At 45.3% G+C, this 6739-nt stretch overlaps 1 long non-coding RNA gene across 2 annotated transcripts; it reads right to left on the minus strand.

The window, feature by feature from the left end:
• Positions 1–3117: 3117 nt before the first annotated feature.
• Positions 3118–6295, minus strand: LOC134158973 (uncharacterized). Of its 2 annotated transcripts, XR_009962972.1 has the most exons (3): positions 6154–6295; positions 4995–5186; positions 3118–4013 (listed from the first exon to the last, which is right to left on the minus strand). It is a non-coding gene; the product is annotated as an uncharacterized LOC134158973 (long non-coding RNA). The 2 variants fall into 2 exon arrangements; XR_009962971.1 differs by lacking the exon at positions 3118–4013 and having other exon boundaries at positions 4329–5186.
• Positions 6296–6739: the final 444 nt, after the last annotated feature.

A 6739-nucleotide genomic window follows, 5' to 3' on the forward strand; every position in this document is an offset into this window, starting at 1 on the left:
AGTTTTCTTCTCCACCACTTCTTCCCCACCACGACCTCACTGCCCCCAAAAGCCCCAGAGTACTCCAGCTCTTTTAAATAAGGAGCAGAAACATGACAGTGTCTCTTAGAGACAAATCCGGGTGGTCAGATATTCCTTCCCAGAAACTCTTCCCCTTTCCCCATGCTCACAGAGCCTAGATCTTGCTTTTCTTCCTACCTCTGCTGGCCCCTGGGGCTCCTGGGTCACAAGCACTCAGTTTATCTCAAGTCTTTAATGCAAATGTTTTTTTATCCAGAAGATTTCCCAGATGGGAAGTTAGGTAACTTGGCAAAGAAATCCCAGCTGGTGAAGTCAGCTCCTCGTGCCCCTTCACTGCTGGCAAGGGTTTGCCTGGAGCTCTCCTGGCTCAGTTATTCTTCTCCCTGTCCTGTCAGTGGCCACCAACACTGAGCTCTTGCCCTTCTTCATTAGGGACTGTAGTGATAGGACAAGGAGTAATGGGTTAAAACTTAAACAGGGGAAGTTTAGATTGGATGTAAGGAGGAAATTCTTTCCTGTTAGGGTGGTGAGGCACTGGAATGGGTTGCCCAGGGAGGTTGTGAATGCTCCATCCCTGGCAGTGTTCAAGACCAGGTTGGACGAGGCCTTGGGTGATATGGTTTAGTGTGAGGTGTCCCTGCCCATGGCAGGGGGGTTGGAACTTGATGATCTTAAGGTCCTTTCCAACCCTAACGATTCTATGATTCTAAGGTTCCCAGCCCCAGTCTGTGCATATGCATGTGACTATATAGAGAGATATACACACATACATGTATGCAGGGAGAGGGGAAGGAAACACAGAGTCTTCCCTCTCCCCCTATCTCGAGTGCACTGAAGTCAGGAAACTTAATCATCATGTGAAGGACCCTCACAATAATTTTAAAGGACTAAATGAAGGACACTGCGGGGAGTATGAGAGATCACCTAAGCTCACTTGCATTGTAAACTAAAGGCTCCCATGCCATGGAGGGTCTCTGGGGTTCTCTACATTGGGACGAGTCTCATGGCCAAGCTGTGCCATCTCTGAAGTTTGAGAACTTTCCAGAGAAAGCCTGGCTGGCCCCAGGTTTGAAAGCAACTCTGTTAGCCAGAGGTCTAATAAGCTGTGTCTTTGTTAGCTTGCCTGTAGCAGAAACCATGAGACTATGACAGCTCTGATGGTTCAGTCACCGGAAAAATGATACAGGACCAATGTTTTCCTAATATGTTTTCTACCCCTTTTTCATAATAGTTTGAGGTCATGTGCCCACTTTTATTGTTTCCCTTAAAAATATTAGTTCCATAAAACAATATCAGTCTTAACTTGTCTCCATTTTCATGGAGCTTTTTTTATAATTAACAAGAACATTAAATCAAGAGAGCACTTGTTTAACATTTCAACACATTTTTGTCTGAAGTGATTCACTCAGCTCGTTTTCCTGGAAAAGGTGTATTCTGGGTCTGTAATCCCCTAGGTATGTGTTTCATCTTCCAATATTGAGCTGGTATGGATACATGGAAAGAAAATCTTATCTTGTTGAATAATACCTAATACCCTTTCCAGAAAAAACAATAATGATTTGGCAACTCTCCAGCTATTAATGCTTTAGGAGTAACTAATTCCTCAATGCAGAGTTTTCACACTTCTTCAGTACAGGAACAAGAAGTCCCAGGCACATGAGGCAGGAACAGAAAGTGCCAGGCAATCAACCCATTTGCCAAGTTTCTCAAGCATCTTCATGACTTCCCCAGGTAGTCATTGTAGTAACAAAAAATCATGGTGTATTCTTTGGCATTTATGTGACTATCTCATGTAATTTCATGAGCTTGCTTGCTCTTTCCCTGTCTCATTGAATTTTTACTTCAGTGACAGGTATGAACTCTATGCACAACACAGGGAACCTATTTAATACACAACAGTTGCTCTTTCATATGCAAGTGGTTTCTATAAAGAAACCATCCATCACTGCTGTATATAAGCCACATCTTTTTCTGAATGATCTGTCCTTCTGAACTGACATATGTGGTTATAAATAATATCCAGTGTAAAACAGGGAATGTGCAAACACTGAAGTTACTCCTGGAAGAGTTATTAATTTGATATAAAACTATTAAAAGTCCCCATAACTTATGAGTCCAAAATCCATTTTCAAAAGGAGCCAAGATCCAGAATGGTGAAAAGATGTAGATGCCTAACCAACATAAATAACCTAAATGCCAATGTGGCTGCCCCAGACTATGTTTTAAAGCTTCAGCCCTTCTCCTATCCTGTGTGAGCTGCATACTCATACTTCCATCAGGGTTTGACATTCCCTGGGTTTGTATATATCCATAGGATAACCTCAGAGCTTTTGAAGCTCATTCTTCCTCCAATCTCCTTGAGATATCTCCCTTCTCCCACTGGTGACTGGTATGAAAACCACTGCAACTATCCAAGACCCATAATGTGCTTCACTGCCCACCAAACCAAGGCAGTTCCTACCTAGTCAGGAATTAGTAATTGATTGATGGTGGTATGTCAAAACCAGTTATGTTTCATGGAAATATTTCTGACTCTGGAAACCTTTCCTGTCCCCAGACTGAAGCTTCCTTGGCAGTGTCGCAGGCTCAGTGTCCCCTGGCAGCACTCGATGGGCAGCACAGCTCTGGGTCAAAACCTGCATCTCCCAGGCTCTGCTGCACAGCAGGGCACATGGCAGGTCTGGAGGCCCAAAAAAGAATGGGACTGAGGGGTTTCTGTGCACCACACATCCCAGGAACAGCCCAGGGGATGCTGTGGAGTCGCCTCAGACATCATTGCACTTCAGTCTTGGCAGCCGTCTGAGAAGACAACCCCCTCCCAGCGAGCGTATGTCTGCAGCATTTGGTTTCAGAAGAAGTGAAAAGCAGCATTTTGAGCTTCCCAGAACAAAAGATTTTCAGAATTTTGTTTCCACAGAAAGGCAAAACATTTTTAGGCTTCGTTCCAATCCGGAATGAAAACTGCCTGGAAACATCAGCATTTCCCCACAGAAAGAAAATGCCAAGGTCTGACCCACACCAGCCTTAAGTTACTTGATTAAAAAAACTTTTTTTTTTTAGTTTAATAATTTCTTCCCAGAGCATGAATTGCTAAATATTCTGTGGCAAAAGTAGTTTCAAAGCCTTTGCTCCTTATGAGGATATTTAAGATTTCTACAACCACATCCTTCACCTGGAAGTCGTCTGGTCCATTTGTCTTGGCCACCCCCCATGATTGTGTGTTACACGGCTGTGCTGTGGGGCATTGCTGTCTAAATGTGGATCTAGGACAGGAAAGGGAATGTCAGCCTATCCGTTTAAACTAGAACTAAATGAAATTCTAATGAGCAATGTGTGATAAAAGCATAATAATGTGCAAACAGAAAGGATCTGACTGTTTCTCCAGACACCAGAGGGAACTGGCTACCCTTTTCCTGATAATATCGAAGGATGATGTATGGTCAGGTCCGTTTGTTTCCTAGTTTCTCCAAACATTGAGTGTGACTTTCTAACTATTAGTGTGGACCTCATCCTCTCCTGCTTGCCCAGGGACTCTCACTTGCTCCTGTGTAAAGCAGCCGTACGGCGCTACTTAGGCTGCATGGGGACACCTTATATCCACTTATAACCTCCCTGCACAAGTACCCTGATGGACAGCTTACAGAAGAGTGGCTGACGGGAAGTTAGAGACTGACTAGAAAGCTGGAATCATTAATTTCTAATGCTCTGAAAACCCACAAATTGTCAAAACCATAGAAGGCTGGAAATGAACAAGAGACATTATCAGCAAGCAAAATCTTTTCCATTTCAAGCACTTCACCTGAAACGTTTGCCCATTGTCCTTCAAGGTGGCAAAAAGCCCTGGCTTCTCCTGCCCAGCTCTGCAGAGGACAGCTTCATCCAGCGCCCTGCTCCGAGCAGTTGCAGTGAGCTGCCAGATTGGACTCCAAACATCTCCTTTCTACCCCAGCTATATTCCCCACACTCCTTGCTCTGAATCCCTGTGTTGTGGGCTGCAGGATAAGAACCTGGAGCTATAAACGTAGAATAACTTAATCCCAGCTGAAGCTACAAGAATTTTCTTTCTCCCTAATACAGGAAACCAAGTATTCCAGTGGAGGACATGAGTCTCAACTGTTTATCATTATTGTCTGGATGCAATCACATGCTTTCAGTAAAGAAGACCCAGATTCTTTTGTGGACCTTCAAAACAGGCGTTAGCTCCCAGCTTCTTGATACCTGCAAGTGAGCAATTCTGCTTGTAATAAAAAATAATCTCCCTAGAGGACCTCTGATCTTAAAACAAATGCTGTTTAATTCACCACTCATTAGGAGTGTATCTGGATTGATTTATTGAGCACTTCTGACCCCAAATCTTTTGAACAGCATTCCTTCACGATTAAATAGGGAATGGATTTGGGCAACACTTCTGGCAGGCAGATTGGAGGAACACAAGTGATTCTTAAAAGCATTCGTATCATGTAACTTAAGGAAAATATACTGCATGCTGGCATGCACTTGGCCCAGACCAAAAGGGATACGTTTTCCAGCCAAGGCTCAGGTAACTTCTGTAGTAAATATGGCCAAAACAATTCATTAATTATACATTTGTGGTTGTCCCACCTTTGTGTATTTTGGAAATACGCAGTCACATCCAATCAATCAGAAAGATGGCAATATCTTTGCGTCCAAAGGAAATCAATGTTTTTGGTAAGTACATGACAGTCTGTGGCAGCAGAAAGTATTATACCCTCTAGGGAATCAGTTTCTACTCGCAGCTTAATATTCAAAGAGCAGAGAAATGGAAAAAATTATCCTGAAAGTCTTTTCTAAGTGACTGGCTACAGACAAATGCTTTCTAGATGAGAAAAACAAACTTCCTTGCTAGTTGTACCTAAGTAATTACAAGCATGAAGAGACTTGGCCTCTGCTCCTTAGCATGTAAACAAAAAACTTTGAACCTTGTAATAAGAATCAAGACTGCAAAATACAACCTCCTGCCATGTGCCTCGCCATTCTCATTTGGCTGCAAAAGCAGGATGAAGCCATGGTTGCTGCATGGAATAGACTGCTGGCTGCCTGCCTTGTTTGGCCAATGAAGGTATATGCAGTAAAACTGGTATGTGCCTTCCCTTCTCTTCTGGCTTCTGGTTAACGGTGGAGCAGAGTATCTGGCTTGTCTCTCCCTGCAGAGAAGAGAATTTGCCAGAATATTTGCATCTACATATATCATCAAGAACGAACGTTGCCACTCAAACGTTGAGCGATGTCGTCAGCTCATGTGACTCTGCCAGAAGGTCCCCAAAAAGTTAGCTACCATATTGAATCAGATCTCCTGTTACCAGGAGACTGAGAAGTTGGGGAATGGCTGGATGAGGGATTTTTGAGGACGTAGACTGGATTTACATCAAAGGACTTTAGGCATCTAACTGCCCAAATCAGATGTGTGTTTCTGGTGGGCTCCCTCTGTGCTGAGCAGAGAGAAAGGGTTCCTTCAGACACTGAACTAGATGACAGAAGGATCTTACAGTGATTAAGGTGCTGAAGTAGGTGCCTGTTGCCCGAAATTAGTAAGAACTGGAGAGAAAAGTCCTACAGTGTTGATCGGACAGCACAGATAGAGGATTTTGCTGTGCAGTGTAGGCAGGTTCCTGTGAGCCTGCTCTGTCTGGGACATGCAGAATCAGGGTTTTCCCCAACAGGGACACCACTGTACTTGCTCCTCCAGCTGTGGCATTGGGTGTCAGAAGGGTTGGCGAGCAGCATCCCTCACCCCACGAGCACCCGCTTGGCTGCGAAGGGTAGGCTGGTGGGACAGGTATGCACACCTCCCCAGGCTTCCTGCATGCAGGCTCCTGACATAGGGTTGGGTTGTCCTCATCTGAACATTGCCCCCAGGAGAACCAACCCCCCCACAGGCAACTCCCCGGAGCATCCCCCATGTGATGAAGCTGGGCATGGCCCCAGCTGCTTGCAGAGGTGGGCACCACGAGGGGCAGCCCACGTTTCTGCAGTGGCTGAGAAGCCAGCCACGCTTTAAGTCCCACTGTAGCATGCCCTGCTGCAGTGTGGTCTGTAGGCTCTCTCCTGAGACATAAGCAGAAGCCTCAGCAGAGAGGAATGGAAACTGCCCATCTCCATGCCCTGTCTCACCCAAGGAACTGGACCTCTCTGTAGTGCAGGCAGGGGAGGAGTCCTTCACTCAGTACAACCGGCAGACCTGAGAGCAGCACAAAGCCATTAATTACCTTGCACTGCTAACAACAGGTGACAGAAAGAGCTTTATATCTTACACCTGCTCACTGAAAGCACATGGAAAGTTTGCTCCCTCCTCTGAGACCTTTCCAAGGGGCCACACAAGTGGCGAGCCAAATAAGCTAGAGACAGCCAGATCTGCCTTTGGCTTGGGCCTTCTGGAGAAAAAAACGTGTGGTACATGAAAGAGCTCTTTGAAGTGACTGATGTTGATGCTGCAGCACATTTGGGTGAGCGCAGAGAATACCATGGCTGACGGTGTCAGGAGTCAGGGGGGCTCTTCCTCCTCATGCAGGGAGAGGCTGAGGATATCTGAGAGCTCTTTTCTCATATACTATATATCTATATTTAAAGGACCGGGTAAATTTAGATTCTGCTGAAAAAGGAGAAGGGTTCATGACACAGGGGTGAGGGAAGAGCAGCATCTGCTCCTTTGCAGTGGTGCTGCATCCTGTCTCGCAGCATGGCTGTGTTGTCAAGCCCA

Source organism: Pezoporus occidentalis, unplaced genomic scaffold, assembly GCF_034315485.1.
Source record: "Pezoporus occidentalis ecotype Australia unplaced genomic scaffold, CSIRO_AGI_Poc_V1 ctg138, whole genome shotgun sequence".
Lineage (NCBI taxonomy): Eukaryota > Metazoa > Chordata > Aves > Psittaciformes > Psittacidae > Pezoporus > Pezoporus occidentalis.